This window comes from Eptatretus burgeri, chromosome 10, assembly GCF_056783735.1.
Source record: "Eptatretus burgeri isolate ZD-2024b chromosome 10, Ebu_testis_v1, whole genome shotgun sequence".
NCBI classification, from domain to species: domain Eukaryota; kingdom Metazoa; phylum Chordata; class Myxini; order Myxiniformes; family Myxinidae; genus Eptatretus; species Eptatretus burgeri.
In genome coordinates this window covers 40,383,548-40,402,244 of record NC_140970.1, presented here as the reverse complement: position 1 = coordinate 40,402,244, position 18,697 = coordinate 40,383,548, and the positions used below count along the sequence as shown (strand labels likewise).

The window sequence follows — 18,697 nt, the reverse complement described above, 5'->3', positions numbered from 1 at the left end:
ACATCGCCATTTTGATCTAATACTTCCGTGTTCGTGTGTTTTGACGCGTGCTTCGTTGAACGATGACTCCTGAGGTAAATGCTCAAATTTTCTTCAAGTTAAAGTTTGACCACTAAATAATATGAAAATTTGTCTTTTTTTTTTCATCAACCGCTGTCACAACGGGAACAACGGCACGATTTTTCACGGGTCATCTAGTAGGGTTCTAAAGTTCTCGAGGGTTTGAAAGGGGATTTCAAAAGTTGTGAAGTGTTATAAAGGGTAATTGTAAAGTGTTATGACGGGTAATTGTAAAGGGTTATAAAGGGTAATTGTAAAGTGTTATGACGGGTAATTGTAAAGGGTTATAAAGGGTAATTGTAAAGTGTTATAAAGGGTTATAAAGGGTAATTGTAAAGTGTTATAAAGGGTAATTGTAAAGTGTTATGACGGGTAATTGTAAAGGGTTATAAAGGGTAATTGTAAAGGGTTATAAAGGGTAATTGTAAAGAGTTATAAAGGGTAATTGTAAGGGGTTATAAAGGGTAATTGTAAAGTGTTATAAAGGGTAATTGTAAAGGGTTATAAAGGGTAATTGTGAGGGGTTATAAAGGGTAATTGCAAAAGGTTATAAAGGGTAATTGTGAAGGTTTATAAAGGGTAATTGTGAGGGGTTATAAAGGGGAATTATGTAGGGTTATAAAGGGTAATTGTAAAGGGTTATAAAGGGTAATTGTAAAGGGTTATAAATGGTAATTGTAAAGTTCTAAAGGGATTCAAAAGGGCAAATTCTAAAGCTGTAAAGGGTTATTAAGGGTGAAATTGTACAGGGTTCTAAAGGATAAATTCTAAAGTTCTAAAATGCTCTAAATGGATCTAAAGGGTAATTCTAGAGGGTTCTAAAAGGGAATATTCTAAAGTCATAAAAATGGATCTAAAAGGTAGTTCTAAAAGATTCTAAAAGGGTAAATTCTAAAGTTCAAAATGGTTCTAAAGGGTAAATTCTCCTAAAGTTCTAAAAGGTTATAAATGGTAATTCTAAGTGGTTCTAAAGAGTAAATTCTAAAGTTCTAAAGTGTTCTAAAAGGGTAAATTCTAAAGTTCAAAATGGTTCTAAACAGTACATTTTTAAGTTCTAAAGGGTTCTAAAAGGGTAAATTCGAAAGTTCTAAGGTTTATAAAGGGAAATTCCAAAGTAGTAAAGACTTATAAATGGGAAATTCAAGTTCTAAATGGTTCTAAAGAGTAAATTATAAAGTTCAAAATGGTTTTAAAGGGTAAATTCTTCCAAAATTCTGAAATGTTATAAACGCTAATTCTAAATGGTTCTAAAGAGTAAATTCTGATGTTCTAAAAGGGTAATTTCTAAAGTTCTGAAGGTTTATAAAGGGGTGCTTCCAAAGTTCTAATGGGTTATAGAGGGGTACTTCTAAAGTTATAATGGGTTTTAAAGGGTAAATTCCAACATTCTAAAGGGTTCCATAAGGCAATGAGTAGGGAAAGAATACTGGTTCTGGCTCACTTTTCCCCATGTAAATGAATGGGGGATTTTCAGCCATGAATTTTTTCTTTTTTTCCCCCTAAAAAATAAATCCCCTTTTTATCCCAAGGTATATTTATTTGTCTCCCCTTTTAACCTGGGGACACTTTTTTTCAAATACCCATACAACAAGATAAATATTTGTTAAAGGTGATTCTAAAGAAATATCTGAAACGTCTAAGCCCCGGGACACTCTTTATCAAATAACCGATGCATATTGTTTAGCTCACTCATTGAACCTATAAAGATTTGTTCATTCTCAAATTCCTTCAATAGTTTAATTTTCTTTGCACAATAATCCCCATCTAAAATATTGAAAAACAAAACATTTGAATCTTTATATTTTTTAAGATACCCCTTTTGTGCCATCACGAAATGATAAACTTCTCTTAATGATCTCATCTGGCCACCGCCCGAGTTGCAAATCATTTTTGTGTATAAACCACGCCATAAAAAAATTTTGTTTCAAATGTTTTCAGTTCATGCCGTGAAAATGAGGAAGTGTTTTTTTTTTGACACGGTCGTGCTGTGAAAATGAGGAAGTGTTTTTAGGCAGTCATACTGTGAAAAAAACAGGAACTATTCTGTGAGACAAGGTCTCGTGTTTATATTTTATCTCAGAACACGAACTGAAAACATGTTTAATCAAAACCATTTTAGGGTATTTTAAGTATGTTTTAAAAATGATTCATACAATTTGAGAATATATCTCCCAGTTATTTTCCAAGCTGTCTCACCCGAAGCGTCATTTCCTGTGGCCACACCCAATGATTAAGCAATCTCCTCATCGTTGCTTTATAAGTGATTCGCCAGACAAAGTTTCTGCCAGACGGGATTTTCATTTTTACAACTGAGACATGAGCGATCTTTCTTCCGCGAACAAAACAGCTCAACACAAAGTTGGTAAGCCTGTGTATTGGTTCCTCTTTGAACGATGAAGCAATTGATTATAAATGAAATCGTGATAATTCTGATATATATTTTTTTCTTGGCAGGTCCTTGGAAGAAGAGCAGTTTATATATCACGACGAGGTGCATGAAATTAATGCTCTTATTGAAGAGGTCAATCATCTTAGAAGAGAATTGAAAAACATTTTTAAAGACTGACACGACGTCTTATCATGGCCTCTGATCTTTTTGCCATCTTGTACCAATGGTAAAAAAAAAAACTGAGACATGGACTCACTCTCTTCCGATGAAGATAACAGCTCACTACAAAGTTGGTAAGTTTGTGTATGGTTTCCTCTTTGAACAATGAAGCAATTGATTATAAATTAAATCGTGATAATGCAAAAATATATATTTTTTCCTGGCAGGTCCTTGGAAGAAGTGGAGTTTACATATCACGATGAGGTGCATCAAATGAATGCTCTTATTGAAGAGGTCAATGATTTTAGAAGAGAATTGAAAAACATTTATAATGACTGGTACGAAGTCTTATCACGGCCTCTGATCTCGAATGAATTAAACCAATGGTGAGACACGTGTGTGTGTGTGTGTGTGTGTGTGAATATATGTATGTGTGTGTGTGTGTGTGTGTGTGTGTGTGTGTGTGTGTGTGTGTGTGTGTGTGTGTGTGTGTGTGTGTGTGTGTGTGTGTGTGTGTGTGTGTGTGTGTGTGTGTGTGTGTGTGTGTGTGTGTGTGTGTGTATATATATGTGTGTCTGTGTGTGTATATGTGTGTATGTGTGTGTGTCTCTTTCCCTGTCTGTTTGTCTGTCTCTTTGTATCTCTGTCTGTCTTTCTACGTACCTCTCTCTGTCTGTCTCTCCATCTATACCCTTGACTCATTATTTTTTTTTTCAGCGCTATCACACAACATCAGCTGTTGAAGCAATCTGGTACAACACATGATTTTCTGGAGGTAAATGTTTCTGAATTATTATTTGGTTATTCTTTTATTAATATCACTCTCTCTTTGGAATGTCGTCTTATGTTGATTGCATCATTAGTTTGGACGCGGTTTTGCCAGTACACTGGAATTCATTTTATTGGCCTTGAAAGGATGACAGGCTGAGTCGGCCTCCTGGTGTGTTAATTCAGTGGTCAACGAGGTTTGAACTTAGAACCAATACCAGGCTTACTCATATTACCATGTAATTATCTTTATAAAACCTAATTATTATCCACTTTTTGTTTCAAAACAGAATATGGTGTCTGAGTTTCGAAATCACAAGACATCTGAAGAAGATTGCTGGGAAAGATTATACATTCTCACAAATGAATATTTAATATTTACAATTTTGATTAATTACATTTGTTTTGTTTACAATTACTTGATTTTAAATTTCAAAAAAAGGATTAAGACATGAAGGGGGGGGGGGTAGGTGCGCTCCCCCAATGACCCATCACCCCCTCATCCCACCACTCCCCTCCCCATGTGTGTGTGTGTGGGGAAGGGTGGGGGTGGGATGTGGGAGGTGGTGGGTCAAAGGTGGGGGGCGCACAGGAGGGATGAGGGGGTGGGGCTTGTGTGGGAGGGGCTTGTGTGGGCGGGGCTTCGGTGTGGGCGGGGCTTGTGCGGGTGGGGCTTGTGTGGGTGGGGCTTCGGTGGGCGGGGCTTCAGTGGGCGGGGTTTATGTGGGTGGAGCTTGTGTGAGAGCGGCTTATGTGGACAGGGTTTATGTGTGTGGAGTTTTTGTGTGGAGCTTGTGGGGGGGTTGTGTGGGCAGGGTTTATGTGGGTGGAGCTTGTGTGGGAGGGGTTTATGTGGGCAGGGTTTATGTGGGCAGGGTTTATGTGGGCGGGGCTTCGGTGGGGCTTATGTGGGAGGGGTGAATGTGGTTGAGGTTTGTGTGGATAAGTGGATGGGTGGAGAGATGGGTGTATGGATGGATGGGTGGAGCTTGTGTGGATGGGTGGATAATTTTTTAATTAAATAAACATGTTGTGTGTGGGGAACTAATTAACTAATCAGTAATTATGTGAATATGATGAATATCGGTGGAGCTTGTGTGGGGTTTGTTTGTGTGGAGCTTGTGTGGAGCTTGTGTGGGGTTTGTGTGTGTGGAGCTTGTGTGGGGTGGAGTTTTTGTGTGTGTGGGGTTTGTGTGGGGTTTGTGTGGGGCTTGTGTGGGGCTTGTGTGGGTGGGGTTTATGTGGGTGGGTTTTGTGTGGGCGGAGTCAAAAAGTTTCAATTTATCTTTGTCTTTTGTAATTCCTGTGAATAAAATGAACCTAAAATCTCTTCCCCTTCCAAATCATATATCTTATAAGTCCAAGGAACCGTATCTATTACATCAACAATTTAAAAAAGTTATTTCGTCCATCGTTTAGTAAAACCCTTTTCAAAATGAGATTTCCACCTATATATTCTTACGATATCACCAACTTTGAACTTAGGTTTTCTGACATTAATCTCTTTTTCATATTTTAATTTTGTAAATGTTTCTGATGGTTTCATATTTGTTGACGTGTGAATCGTGTCATTATACTTATCCACAATATCCTGAATAAAAAATGACCATTGTTGTGAACCGAGTTGTGTGAATTTTTTATATAGTCTCTCTTTTAAGGTACGATTAAAACGTTCAACAACAACTGCCTTCCCTTCATTAAAGGTACTGTATAATGTAATACTGTTATTTTTTAGAAAATTCATAAATGTCTTGTTATAAAACTCTCTACCCTCATCAGTCCACAATTTTTTAGGTTTTCTCTTACTTTTATTAAATATCTGTTGAAAGGCTAACATAAGAGTATTACCTGTTTTGTTTTTTAATGGTACAACCCATGCATATCTACTCCTCAAATCAATAACGGTTAAAGCATACTTGTACCCCTTATCATTATTGAGTTCAATCAAATCAGCAGACCAGATATAATCTACTTCCTTGGAATAAACTTTCCTTCTCTGAAACTTTGTGAATATTGGTTTATGTAATTCATCAGCTAATTGCTCTTCAGTCTTAATGACATCATTAGAGCCTATAAGTTTTTTGAATTTCCAAGTCCAAGTTTCAATTTAGCACTGATCATCTTCACAATGAAACGATCAACTTTTTCTCTCAAGGTTGGATTTTGTATCAGAGACAAATTATACAACATTTCTCTATCGGCTTCATGCTTTTCTTCCAACGTTGTGGTATTCCCATAATCAATATCGTGTCTCATGCACGCTTCATCAACTCTATTGATGGGCTTACTCCAGGATTTAGGATTGTCTGCCTCATCTAATCTTTTATCCAAGTTTGTGCCTGGACCACAGAAAGAATACCCTGGTAGATGTAATTCCCCTGGTATTCCAGTAGTTGTAAATTTACTTCCTGATAAAAACTTTTGTATATCTCCTCCTAGTTTGTGTTTGGAGATAAATTGATTTTTTTTTTGAACCACACACCGAACATATACCTTTTTGTATAACCCTGTTATTTTTACTTTCAATATATGAAATATTTTTAGTATTAGTTTTCTTTTTACATTTGAGACAATAACTCATTTATTTATGAGAAAAATTCCTGCAGAGTGCAAAAACCTTTTTAGTTTCCAACATGCACATTTGAATCTTAATTTTTAAAACATAAAGAATCCTTAGAAATGCCTTCACTCTCTCCTCCATTTATTTAAGAAAAAAAAAAAAATGAAAAACTTGAATTAAAATCCATATCTTGTCGATGTCAATAGTCTTGTCGAAAGTATTGCAAATAGACTTGCCAATTCTTTGTTTTCCTCCTCGGTGGGTTGAGTTATTTTCTTTAATACCCCTAATCTTTTTTTAATCTCACTGGTTTCCATATTTTGATATTTATTCATTCTCTCTCTTTCCTCCCTCTCCTCCCTCTCACTCTTCTCTCTTTCCTCCCTCTCTCTCTCTTCTCTCTTTCCTCCCTCTCTCTGTTCTCCCTCTCCTCCTTCTCTCTCTTCTCTTTTTCCTCCTTCTCTTTCTTCTCCCTCTCCTCCTTCTCTCTCTTCTCCTTTTCCTCCTCTTCCCTCTCTTCTTCAACTCCTTCCTCATCCCTTATTATCCTTGAATCGCTTACACCCCATAGAATATCATACATATTGTTGCGGTCTTCGCGCCCGCCGGCGTGCGGACGGCCACGTAACTCGAATCGCGGCACGTCGCCCACCGGACGGACAATCCAGTCGTGACCCTCTCGGACTAACGCCGGGAACCAGTCACGGGTGGACCTTTCGGTCACACCGCGATCGAGCCAATCAGCCCCCGCGTGGGATAGGGTTGCTCGCCAGAGGTCGAACTACCTAAGTACCCACGCGGAGGGTAGACCGGGCGATCGCACCTCGCCGCAGGTCGACTTCGGACACGGGCCACTTAAGCGACCCGTTCCGTACTATCAGAATAACCGAGCGGTGTTATCGTCGACCTCGACGGTTCGATTAATTATCGGGCGTATTCAGCCCACTACCAACCCTTCACGTGAAGCAAGATGGGGATTCAATGGAGGAAAAGACGAAGCGAAGCGGGAGAACAGTTCAACAATAAAGCACGTTTATTCTCGGCACACGGGAAGCACACAAATACAATTCCACCAAATGCACACAGAAAAGAAAACACAATTCCATTTACACAAAAAGCAAACATAAAAGTGAAAACACAGTGCAGAGCTAATTCCGACTACCGAGCACACGGCAACACTTATACAATTCTACTTCACAGACGGGGCGGGCAAGCCATACCCAAAACCAAGGAAAAGAAATACCCTCAAGAATGAGGTAGGCCTGGGGCCGAGACCTGGTCGGGCCTACCCGTCTGGTGATGAGACGCGGAGCGCGATGGCCCGCAACCCGCGGGCCTCGTGGACAGTGCCTGGCAGGGGGTGGGAACGGGGCCCCCAGTCGCACTATCTCAGCGCGGGGGGAAACAGGAGGGGGGGTTGCTGATGCTCGGGGTATAGAGGATCTTTATTATATGCGCGACGGGCGCCTCCACCTCGGCCAGGTCGCGCTGCCGGCCTCCCAGGGCGCGCAGCTCCTTGCACGACGCGAGCACCCTTCGTCCGACTCGCCGCCTCTCCACAGCTCGTCCCCTCCGTTCCGACTCTCCTTCGCCTCGTTCCGACCTTTACGACTCCCTTCTTCCTCGTTCCGACTTCTTACTACTCCCTTCTTCCTCGTTCCGACTTCTTACTACTCCTTTCTTCCTCGTTCCGACTTCTTACTACTCCTTTCTTCCTCGTTCCGACTTCTTACTACTCTCTCTCTCGTTCCCTCTTGCGACTCTCCGACCCCTCGTTCTCGTTCTGCTGACTCTTTCACTTCTTGCGACTCCTTCGTTCCGACCTTTACGACTCCCTTCTTCCTCGTTCCGACTTCTTACTACTCCCTTCTTCCTCGTTCCGACTTCTTACTACTCTTTTACTGACGAACACCGTCCTTTTATCCCCCCGTAACTTCGCCTTTGACCCCCTCCCTTTGACCTTTCAACTCGCTCCCCATTGGCCCGACAAAAAGTGGGCGTGAAGGCTTTGATCCACAAAATTTGCATATATCGATCGCCCTGGGGGCGAGGCCAGTCGCCCCTCGCTCACCGATTGGACGGCAAAAGTGGGCGTGTGTCGTTTTGGATCCGTTTTTGAAGCAGAAAATCCGTGATTTTGTACACGCGCTGTTCAACGTGCGCCCTACACGAGTCAGCATCGGTGCCCATGAGTGGCGCGAGGCAGCGACGTGCGATGGTGGCCGAGTTGTGACGGTAAAGGTCGTGGCGGTTGTGGTGAAGCGGTGGTTGTGGTCGGTGGTTGATGTTGTGGTTGTGATGGTGGCGATTGGTCCAAAATAAAGATAGTGAAAGAAAAACGGCTATCCTGAAGAGTCGCAGCACGTATAAATGACATGTATTCCCACTAGACAACGGGTTTGGGCCTAACTACACATGCACTTACCGAGATACCTCACCTAAGGGACCTGAATGGTGGTTTGCGAATCTGGTAACCACAACACTACCCCCTTCCCTTTTTACAGACTCGTCCCGAGTCGTCAAATTTTCGTGTGCCATCATGTGTAGTTTTCCCCTAGTACACTTTACCTACGGATCCCTGAGTGCGACATTCATGGTATTCGTGTCCCCAAAATAAATAACCTGAGGGCTGCGTAACTACCTAAACAAACTCACTCACACGGACGACTTAAATAAAATTGCCGGCGCTAAGACATACATGCCGGGGGCGCACTCATATTTACAGTACATCTTAACCTTAACTTACAAATTTTACACTAAACCATGGCCCAGGATCATTGAACTCTGCAAAAGAAAGCAGTTAGCAGGGAGCCAGGCTGCCCGCATGCAGTCTCTGGCTCAAACAATGCAGGTGACAGGGAACGTGGCTGGCTGCTCACACGCAGTCCAAGGCCTTCCCTTTTGAACTGAACTCAGTGAACCACAACGGTGCATGGGCCGCACAAACGTAGTCTCCGTGCCAGCTCAAGTGGCACACGCAATGAGCACAACGAATGGATGCATGAACACAAACACGGTGCACGGGCCGCCACTGCAGGCCCGTGTTGTAGCTGCCAACAGGGCAGTTCTTGCAGCTTGCAAACTGTTGCCTTGCGGATCCTGGCGCACATGGAAATGAACAGGGGGGGCAAAGCAAAAATTGAACGGGGCTGGTGAACGTGGGCAGTGGGCATGGCATGGCAAAGGTGGCAGGCAAACACAGCCCGCAGAAGAAGGCCGCTGCAGGCAAACACAGCCGGCAGATGAACTGGCCGGCACAGGCCTTGAAGTACCACAGCTGCAGATGAAGTGGCCGGCACAGGCCTTGAAGCAAAACACGGCCAGCCGATGGCACAGGCCTTGCAGCAAAACAACAGCTGCCGATGAAGTTGGCCGGCCTCTGCCTCGCAGCAACGCAGCCAGCAGATGAAGCTGGCCAGCCTTTGCCGTTCAGTGGAGGTTGGTGGAGGGAGTGCGGTGGTGCTGGCCACTCGGAAGGCGGGCTCGGACCTACCTACCTGTCTCCCTCCCAACCTATCGCCTTTGCCTGTCACTGTACATACCCACTCCCTTAATTTGTCAAACCAATTTAGCCCCCTTAATTTTTTTTTTTTTTATTTTTTTTATTTTTACTTCCCCACTATAAATCGTCCCCTAACCCCCTTTATCGTCCTTGTTCGGCTAACCTATCCTGTCACCTAGCCTACTCCCAACCCCTACGTTCCCCTCCCGGAGGGGAATAAGGGAGAGCTAACGTCCTGTGTCGAGGCCCAACGAAGCCTCAGAATGGCCTCCCCAGAGTTCGGCGATCTATAACCCAAGTGGGTCCAGCGGCCCACAACGACAGCGAGGGGATGGATGGTGCGGAGGGGTACATCTCCTAATCTACCCTAACGATTTAACTGTTAAACTACCCCGGGGCTTCAACAAGCGCCTCTCGCTTAAACTATTGGTTCTAACAACCCAGATTCCCGTCGCCTGTGTTGGTGTCCTCACAATTTCGGGCCTCGCCCCCCAATTTTCTCTCCGTGCCCTCACACGGTCTCCTGGCTGGGACACGTGGCTCCCTTTGGCAGGCACGACCCTCTGCCGAATCTCCCGCTATGGCACCCCCGGGCACTACACTGCCTCCGAGCCTACCAGCTCCCTAACACCGGGGAGTGCCCCCCATGGCACCTCCCCTGAAACGCACACGTGGCAGGCCGGCCTCCCGGGCCCCTTTCCGAGGGTCACCCGTGCCCACTGCACTGCCCACGCGGCTAATGGCGCCCCGGGCCCCCGCACCAAGCAGGCGCACCCGTGCCCACTACTCTATCCCGGCCCCCCATGGGCCCTTGGCCTACCGCGGCCGACTAGCCTGGTGCCCGGGGTACCCACTCAGCGATACTCACCTTTCGCAGCCACGCTCCCAAGCCCGTCAACAGGGCTCCTGCACCCCTCCAAATGGGTCTCGAGCCTACTTTCCCACCAACAACAAAACGACCTCCATTTTTCAATTTGACTAACCCAGCTAACTCACTCTACACTGACCCCGGGGTCCCTTGGGCGGGAGTCACTCCTCCCCCCAATCACTCATCGCACCATGCATTCCCCATTCGCTCCATTCACACAGACCCGCTGGCCTCACTCACTCAACATGTACACGTACTCGCCTCACAACTCTTCAACACACTCACCGCTGAACTCTGCCATCCTTCTAACTACCTCCCCTAACTAACTCGTGCTCCCACGTCGTCCCTTAAACTATAGCACGTTCCTTTTAACACTACGTAGCTAAGCTACGTCCCCTCTACACATTCACAAGTCTGTCTCGGTCTCCAAATAATCCCATTAATTATTTACCCATCCTAAAGCTCACTAAATCCCTCTACCTAATCCATTCCACGGACTCCATGAGGACTTACCCCTGCCCCATGAAGTCGGTCTAACTAAGCTAACCCTTCCCCCTAACTAGTTTTCATCCTGTGCCCAGGGTAAGGGGGTCTTTCACCCCTTTCCCAGGAATCCTGTACACCCGAAAGTGAGGCTTGCTTTTTCCTTTTTTTTTTCATGCGCAGCACCTGCGCGGCAACTCAGAGCTCACGCACTTTGCACCTGTCCGTGACGTCATGCAGCTGCACGTGTTCCTCGTCCCTCCTTGGACGGGACCATCCGGCAGAGATACCCCTCCTGCCGGATTCCAACCCCACGTGCAGCCATGACGTCACCGTGCGCAAAAAAAAAAAACACAAGCCACACGTCTCGAGGGGTTCCCCACGCGAACACATGCGCTTTGCCCGTTGGAGCTTAACACACACGATCGCGTGGAGAACCCGTCCGGTCCAAATCCGTTTACCTGCCTAAACTTTGTCCGTCCGCGGGATCGGCAAATCCACCGCTGGCGTTTCCGGACCGGGACTTCACTCTCGCAAGCGAGCACGTGGTGGTCTCGTGCGTTGCACAGCACGAACCGCGTGCTCACTGCTGGGTGAACCCGGCACGGTCCGCGAAACAACTACAGCCGCTACCCGGCTTTCTTTCCTCTGTCGCCGTCTCCGTCGCCATTCCCACACACGCATACCTGCGTGTCCCACGGCACACAGTCCACACCATCACATTCACACGGGGAGACGCGGCTCGTGCTCCCGCATGCCAACACGACATCTCCCTCTCATACCGCTCTCTCACACACACGGTCTCCCTGGCACACAGCGACCTTGCACACGGCCGTTCACTCACGCGTGCCTCACTACTCACACAAACCATACTACTCACACGTGGTGCTCCATTCACTCGCGCGGGGCACTCACCCGCGGTGCCTCGCCCACACACGCGAGGGCACTCAGCACCGCTGTGCCTCATCCACACACCGTGCCTCACTCATACACGCGGGGGCACTCACCCGCGGTACCTCACTCATACACACGGCGACACTCACACACGCGGTCTCTTCCACACAACGTCCCTCACTCATACACGCGGGGGCACTCAACCGCGGTGCCTCATCCACACACCGTGCCTCACTCATACACGCGGGGGCACTCACCCGCGGTACCTCACTCATACACACGGCGACACTCACACACGCGGTCTCTTCCACACAACGTCCCTCACTCATACACGCGGGGGCACTCAACCGCGGTGCCTCATCCACACACCGTGCCTCACTCATACACGCGGGGGCACTTAACCGCGGTGCCTCATCCACACACGCGGGGGCACTCACCCACGGTTCCTCACTCATACTGGCCGTTTCACTCACACACGGCCTCTTCCACCTACACGGTTCCTCATCCACACACGGTGCCTCATCCAAACACGGCGTGCTGGGAAGCACGCACTCAGCACCATCGCCACCACACCACTCACACACGGGAGTCGCTTCCACACACGGGGACGCACTCACGCCTTGCACCACACACACAGGGACAACCACACTGGGGATTCGTGTCCCCACAAGGGTCTCCGGGGCCTCTATACCCCCCAAGCTCTCCGTGCACCCGTCCACAGCACTCGTCCCCTCAACCTCGCAAAGCACGACCGAACTCACCTGGTCGTGACTCGCCTCAAGGGGGCATACTCCCTCCCCTCGTTCCTGGAGGAGGCCATCCCGCTGCTCGCACCGGGTCCCAACACGCTCCGCGAGCTCAACCCCATTGTCCTCCACTACCTCTGTGTGTGTGTGTGCGTCACTTACCTTGTCCAATTCACCCTCCATCTCCCGTGTCTCAAAACATTTTATTCTTTCTGTCGTCTCCTCGTGTCTATTGGTCTCTGCTTCTTTCTGGCGTCTTTCTCTTATCTTTAAGTAGGTCCACCTTGCTTTCTCCTTAAGTCGCTCCCGTCCTTCCCTGTTTTTCACTCCTTGCTCTTTCACGATCTCCGCGTACCTCATCCTTGCTTTCCGTATTAATTGTTCTTTTCTCTCCCTCCCAATTACTTTCACCTCGTCTCTTGTCTCCCGAATTACTTTTTCCTTACCCGCCTCCACCGCGGGCCTGTCAGCCGTTGCACCCCCTTCCAGCTCGTTTGCTCCCACACGTGGAGTCGCCATTCCGAGTTCCCTGCTAACGGCCTTCATGCCCGCCTGCAGGCATCGGCCCATGTTCTGCGTCTCACCCCGCAGCTTTTTCCTCTCTTCCCTCAGTTGCTGTGTACTCGCATCAATCTTTTCGTTCATGCTTTTTATTTCTGCATTCATTTGTGCCAGCATGGTGAATAGCTGGGCCATGTCGGATGCACTCAAGTGAGCCGTTTCGGCAGGGGTTGGGGAAGGGTCTTGGTGGAGAGGGGGAGGTGTCATACACGCGGCCGCTGCCGCACCCACTCGGGCCCTGGGTTCAGTTGGGCGAGTCCGTGTTCCTGCACAATCATCATTTCCTGCTCGGGGATTCCATCCTGGACCATGGATCCTACACATTCTACATCCATTTCTAATACCCCCGGCTCCCGCTCGCCTTGAGACGCCATCTTGCTTCTCGTGAAGGGTTAATTTCGCTCGCTCGTAATTTGGAGGGAATCGGGGGTCGCTTCTCTCACCCCTGGACCCATTCCCGTGAATTTAGCCGCAGACAGGACAGCCTGTTTTCCTGTTCTCCGATACCAGTGCCGCGAGGAGCGCGATGAATTTGTATCCCACTCCTGACACCAGTGTTGCGGTCTTCGCGCCCGCCGGCGTGCGAACGGCCAGGTAACTCGAATCGCGGCACGTCGCCCAGCGGACGGACAATCCAGTCGTGACCCTCTCGGACTAACGCCGGGAACCAGTCACGGGTGGACCTTTCGGTCACACCGCGATCGAGCCAATCAGCCCCGCGTGGGATAGGGTTGCTCGCCAAATTCGAACTACCTAAGTACCCACGCGGAGGTAGACCGGAGGCGTCGCACCTGCGCCGCAGGTCGACTTCGGACACGGGCCATAGCGACCCGTTCCGTACTATCAGAATAACCGAGCGGTGTTATCGTCGACCTCGACGGTTCGATTAATTATCGGGGCGTATTCAGCCCACTACCAACCCTTTACGTGAAGCAAGATGGGGATTCAATGAAGGAAAAGACGAAGCGAAGCGGGAGAACAGTTCAACAATAAAGCACGTTTATTCTCGGCACACGGGAAGCACACAAATACAATTCCACCAAATGCACACAAAAAAAAAGAAAACACAATTCCATTTACACAAAAAGCAAACATAAAAGTGAAAACACAGTGCAGAGCTAATTCCGACTACCGAGCACACGGCAACACTTATACAATTCTACTTCACAGACGGCGCCGACAACACATACCCAAAACCAAGGAAGAAATACCCTCAAGAATGAGGTAGGCCTGGGGCCGAGACCTGGTCGGGCCTACCCGTCTGGTGATGAGACGCGGAGCGGCGATGGCCCCGCAACCCGCGGGCCTCGTGGACAGTGCCTGGCAGGGGGGTGGGAACGGGGCCCCCTTGGTCGCACTATCTCAGCGCGGGGGGAAACAGGAGGGGGGGTTGCTGATGCTCGGGGTATAGAGGATCTTTATTATATGCGCGACGGGCGCCTCCACCTCGGCCAGGTCGCGCTGCCGGCCTCCCAGGGCGCGCAGCTCCTTGCACGACGCGAGCACCCTTCGTCCGACTCGCCGCCTCTCCACAGCTCGTCCCCTCCGTTCCGACTCTCCTTCGCCTCGTTCCGACCTTTACGACTCCCTTCTTCCTCGTTCCGACTTCTTACTACTCCCTTCTTCCTCGTTCCGACTTCTTACTACTCCTTTCTTCCTCGTTCCGACTTCTTACTCCTCCCTTCTTCCTCGTTCCGACTTCTTACTACTCTCTCTCTCGTTCCCTCTTGCGACTCTCCGACCCCTCGTTCTCGTTCTGCTGACTCTTTCACTTCTTGCGACTCCTTCGTTCCGACCTTTACGACTCCCTTCTTCCTCGTTCCGACTTCTTACTACTCCCTTCTTCCTCGTTCCGACTTCTTACTACTCTTTTACTGACGAACACCGTCCTTTTATCCCCCCGTAACTTCGCCTTTGACCCCCTCCCTTTGACCTTTCAACTCGCTCCCCATTGGCCCGACAAAAAGTGGGCGTGAAGGCTTTTTGATCCACAAATTTGCATATATCGATCGCCCTGGGGGCGGGGCCAATTCGCCCCTCGCTCACCGATTGGACGGCAAAAAGTGGGCGTGTGTCGTTTTGGATCCGTTTTTGAAGCAGAAAATCCGTGATTTTGTACACGCTGTTCAACGTGCGCCCTACACGAGTCCAGCATCGGTGCCCATGAGTGGCGCGAGACGACGGCGATGCGATGGTGGCGAGTTGTGACGGTAAAGGTCGTGGCGGTTGTGGTGAAGCGGTGGTTGTGGTCGGTGGTTGATGTTGTGGTTGTGATGGTGGCGATTGGTCCAAAATAAAGATAGTAAAAGAAAAACGGCTATCCTGAAGAGTCGCAGCACGTATAAATGACATGTATTCCCACTAGACAACGGGTTTGGGCCTAACTACACATGCACTTACCGAGATACCTCACCTAAGGGACCTGAATGGTGGTTTGCGAATCTGGTAACCACAACAATATATTTATCAGGATTTCTTGTTATTCCTGTATCCAAAATAATTTTTTTTACAACAGGAAACCAATAAAATTTCTTTTGAATTTCTAAAATAGCCTTACCTTTTATTAACTTTGTAATTTTTTCATTATTTAACATTCTAATTAAATCTAAAGTTGTCGGTTTATCAACATCAGCATAATGCCAATCTTTTATTGAAAATACCTCATTCTTATGTTGTAGAACATATTTATTAAAATACCGAATACCCTTTTCTTGAAGGTATGCTTGGACACAGAAATGATAATTTTCTTGAAGTCTTCTTGCTGTCATTTATGTATTAGAAATATATGTTCGAATAATATTATGGCACGAAACACCTCCCCATCTTCCCACAGTTAAATCATTTTGTATTTCCTTACTTATTATATATAATCCTGTTTTTTCTGTTTTCATGATATAAACAAGGGCAAAACCATTATTATATTTACCCTTATTAAATTCTTTTATTTGTTGTTTGCTAATCGTGGCCCCACAAAACTCATTCTCGATACCAAGTGGATAATATTCTTCCTTACGAGACTGATTTAATTGTTCCAGGTCTTCGAGGTTAATTTTAAATGACCAATTATGCCCTAAATCATTCATATCATACCCCCATTGTTCTATCCTCATACAAACGATACGCCCTTCTTTATAAAAATTTATTTTAATTCGAACTGTGAATTCTGTATGACCTGGAGATAATATCAACACTTCTGTATCTTTGGAATACACGGCCGTTTTATTTAAGGATATATATTGTGATAAATCGTTTAATCTCACCAAATCATTCGCGTCAGTCGGGCTTGGATAATTTTTTTATTTATAAGCATTTTTCATGTTAATATTTTTGGTTATATTATATTTATGTCGTTCAGCCTGTGCCTTTGTGTAATAATTTGATAAATCAATATCCAGTTCTTGGGATACACCAAAGATAGAACCATCTTTACCAACATCAGTCATTTATATTAGATTAAAAATAATATCATAAAATTTTTTATTTTTGTTGAGTTGAAATAACACATATAGACATAATTGACCACAACACTTGGAATTTAATTCTTGGACTTGAAATGTTTGATAAACACCATTCTGTAAGAATTTTATGACTTCAACAGGTGGTGGAAGACCAAAACTATCAAAATAATATTTGTCTTGACTATTAAAAATACAAACCCAATAAGAACCGTTCCCATTATTATCTTCTAAGTTCATAATAATATTCTTTGTATGTTTCGGCACATTTGTTAATTCATCTCTCATACAAATAACCACATTATGAATTTTTAATTTCTTACAATATTTGACAAGTTGTAAATTTGATGTTGTATTCTTTCCAAATTCTTTAAACCACTCATCAATGCTCATTTATTTATTAGAAAGATATAATCCATTACCTCTTTTCGTTAATTTTACACCTGCTTGTGCTATAGAAGAAAGCATATCTCCAACTAACAATCTCGCTTTATCAGGCAGACCTTCAAGTTTTTCAGCAAAATCTACAATTACACCACTTCCACTAATTTGTTTCTCCAACTCTTTGTTATGTCTTTCCAATTCTTTTTGAGCCTGGAGTTGAGCCTTCCTTTCGTTGGCAGTTTTCACCGCTGTTGAAATACCACCCGTCAATGCTCCAACCACACTTAAACCAGCAAATAAAGGAATTAGAAATGGGAGAAATCCTCCACTCATCTCTCTTATTGAATATTTTTTCAACATTGGTTTTGTCATTTTAATTTTAAGTGAGCCAGTGTCATTCAAGATTTTAACCTGTTCTCTTGTGAGCAAAACATCAATTCTTACTGCTCCTTTTCTCTGAATTGTATTAATGTTAATCGTACAAGGCTTTTGATTTTGAACACAAGATGATAGTTTATGAAGATTGATTTGATTAACATATACCCCAGTTGGTACTTTGCCACTCATTTATTTAACAAAAAATTATGTGAGACTAATCATCACACCATTATCTGTATTAATCTGCAATTCTGTTTCTTCCAAAAGCAAACAATATGTATCAACTTCTTCACTCTCTCCTCTTTCAATGTATAGGGAAGTATCCACTCGATTAGACTTTAAAGTTTCCTTTTGAGCGCTCAGGTCAAACGCATAGATTGTATACAAACTTTTAAATGCTGTCATATCCAAAATAGGTTCTTTATTTCCATTACTTTCACACACCTTTTGGTAAGACTTGTATGCTTCAGCAAAATCATTTTTTCCCAATTAATTTCCAATCTATCTCGTGGATAAAATGTTCCACCTAGAGAAACGCGAAGTTGTTTCACCTTAGCATTATCACTCAATGCATTATTTTTATCAGTCGCAGTATCACCATCTGGCTTTTTAAAAATGATCCACAGATATCGTGGCTTTCCTTCCAGAACACCCAAATTCCACGTGTAAGTGGTTTGGTTGAGTTTAACGTGTTGACATCTTCTTTTGAGGTATGATACACTGAGTGGTTTCTTTGAGTTAAGTCTTCTATTCAACATCTCTTCTGTTTTAAGATTAGGAGTATATTCACTGATATACCAACTCATTTCCTCAATTACAAATTTATTCTGTTCACCAAAAGCACTACCAACACCAAAAAGCAATTTATTTTCATTATCATTCCTTTGTAGTTGAAATCTAATTTTAAGACCATACAGAACTTTATCATGATCACAAAATCCAAATATACCTTGAAGAGGAACTGCCACAGTAAAACTATTTTCTGCTTTTGTATCATCATTATACATTCCTTTCCTTTGAGTATATCCAGGGTCTGTGTTTGTTCCCGTTGACATATCAGGAATAAAACCTTCGACAGACCCCTTTCCCATTCTATCACTGAATGTATAGAGTGTAAATTTCATCATTTCAGACACAGCAGAGACATAATCAACCGCTTCAACTTCTTGTGTTCCAATATACAAACGCACACTATCAAACATTTTCCAGAAGAAATCATTTACAAGTGTAGCGTTTGTGTTATTCCCAGCCTTAGTGAATTTAAATTTACACAACAAGAAACTTTCGGAGAGATTCAAATAGGTTTGTTGATTATTTATTTCAAAACTTTTTGTACCATTCGTATTCCAGTCTGTTCCAGTTATTGCATTTACCTTGAAGTAATCTTCTTTTTTAGTGGAGTTTGAGATAATAATAGTATCATCCAAATCATAGATACTATCAATTGCTTCCATACTTGTATTTATTTAGGAAAAAAAGATGTTTAAACT

The 18,697-nt window shown here is 45.1% G+C and overlaps 1 long non-coding RNA gene across 2 annotated transcripts; it reads left to right on the top strand.

Moving 5' to 3' along the window:
- The first annotated feature begins 2,550 nt into the window (after nt 1–2,550).
- LOC147018383 (uncharacterized) lies at nt 2,551–3,812 on the top strand. 2 transcript variants are annotated; one of them, XR_015062797.1, is made up of 4 exons: nt 2,551–2,742; nt 2,836–2,994; nt 3,326–3,383; nt 3,667–3,812. It is a non-coding gene; the product is annotated as an uncharacterized LOC147018383 (long non-coding RNA). The 2 variants fall into 2 exon arrangements; XR_015062796.1 differs by having other exon boundaries at nt 2,551–2,994.
- The last annotated feature ends 14,885 nt before the right edge of the window (nt 3,813–18,697 follow it).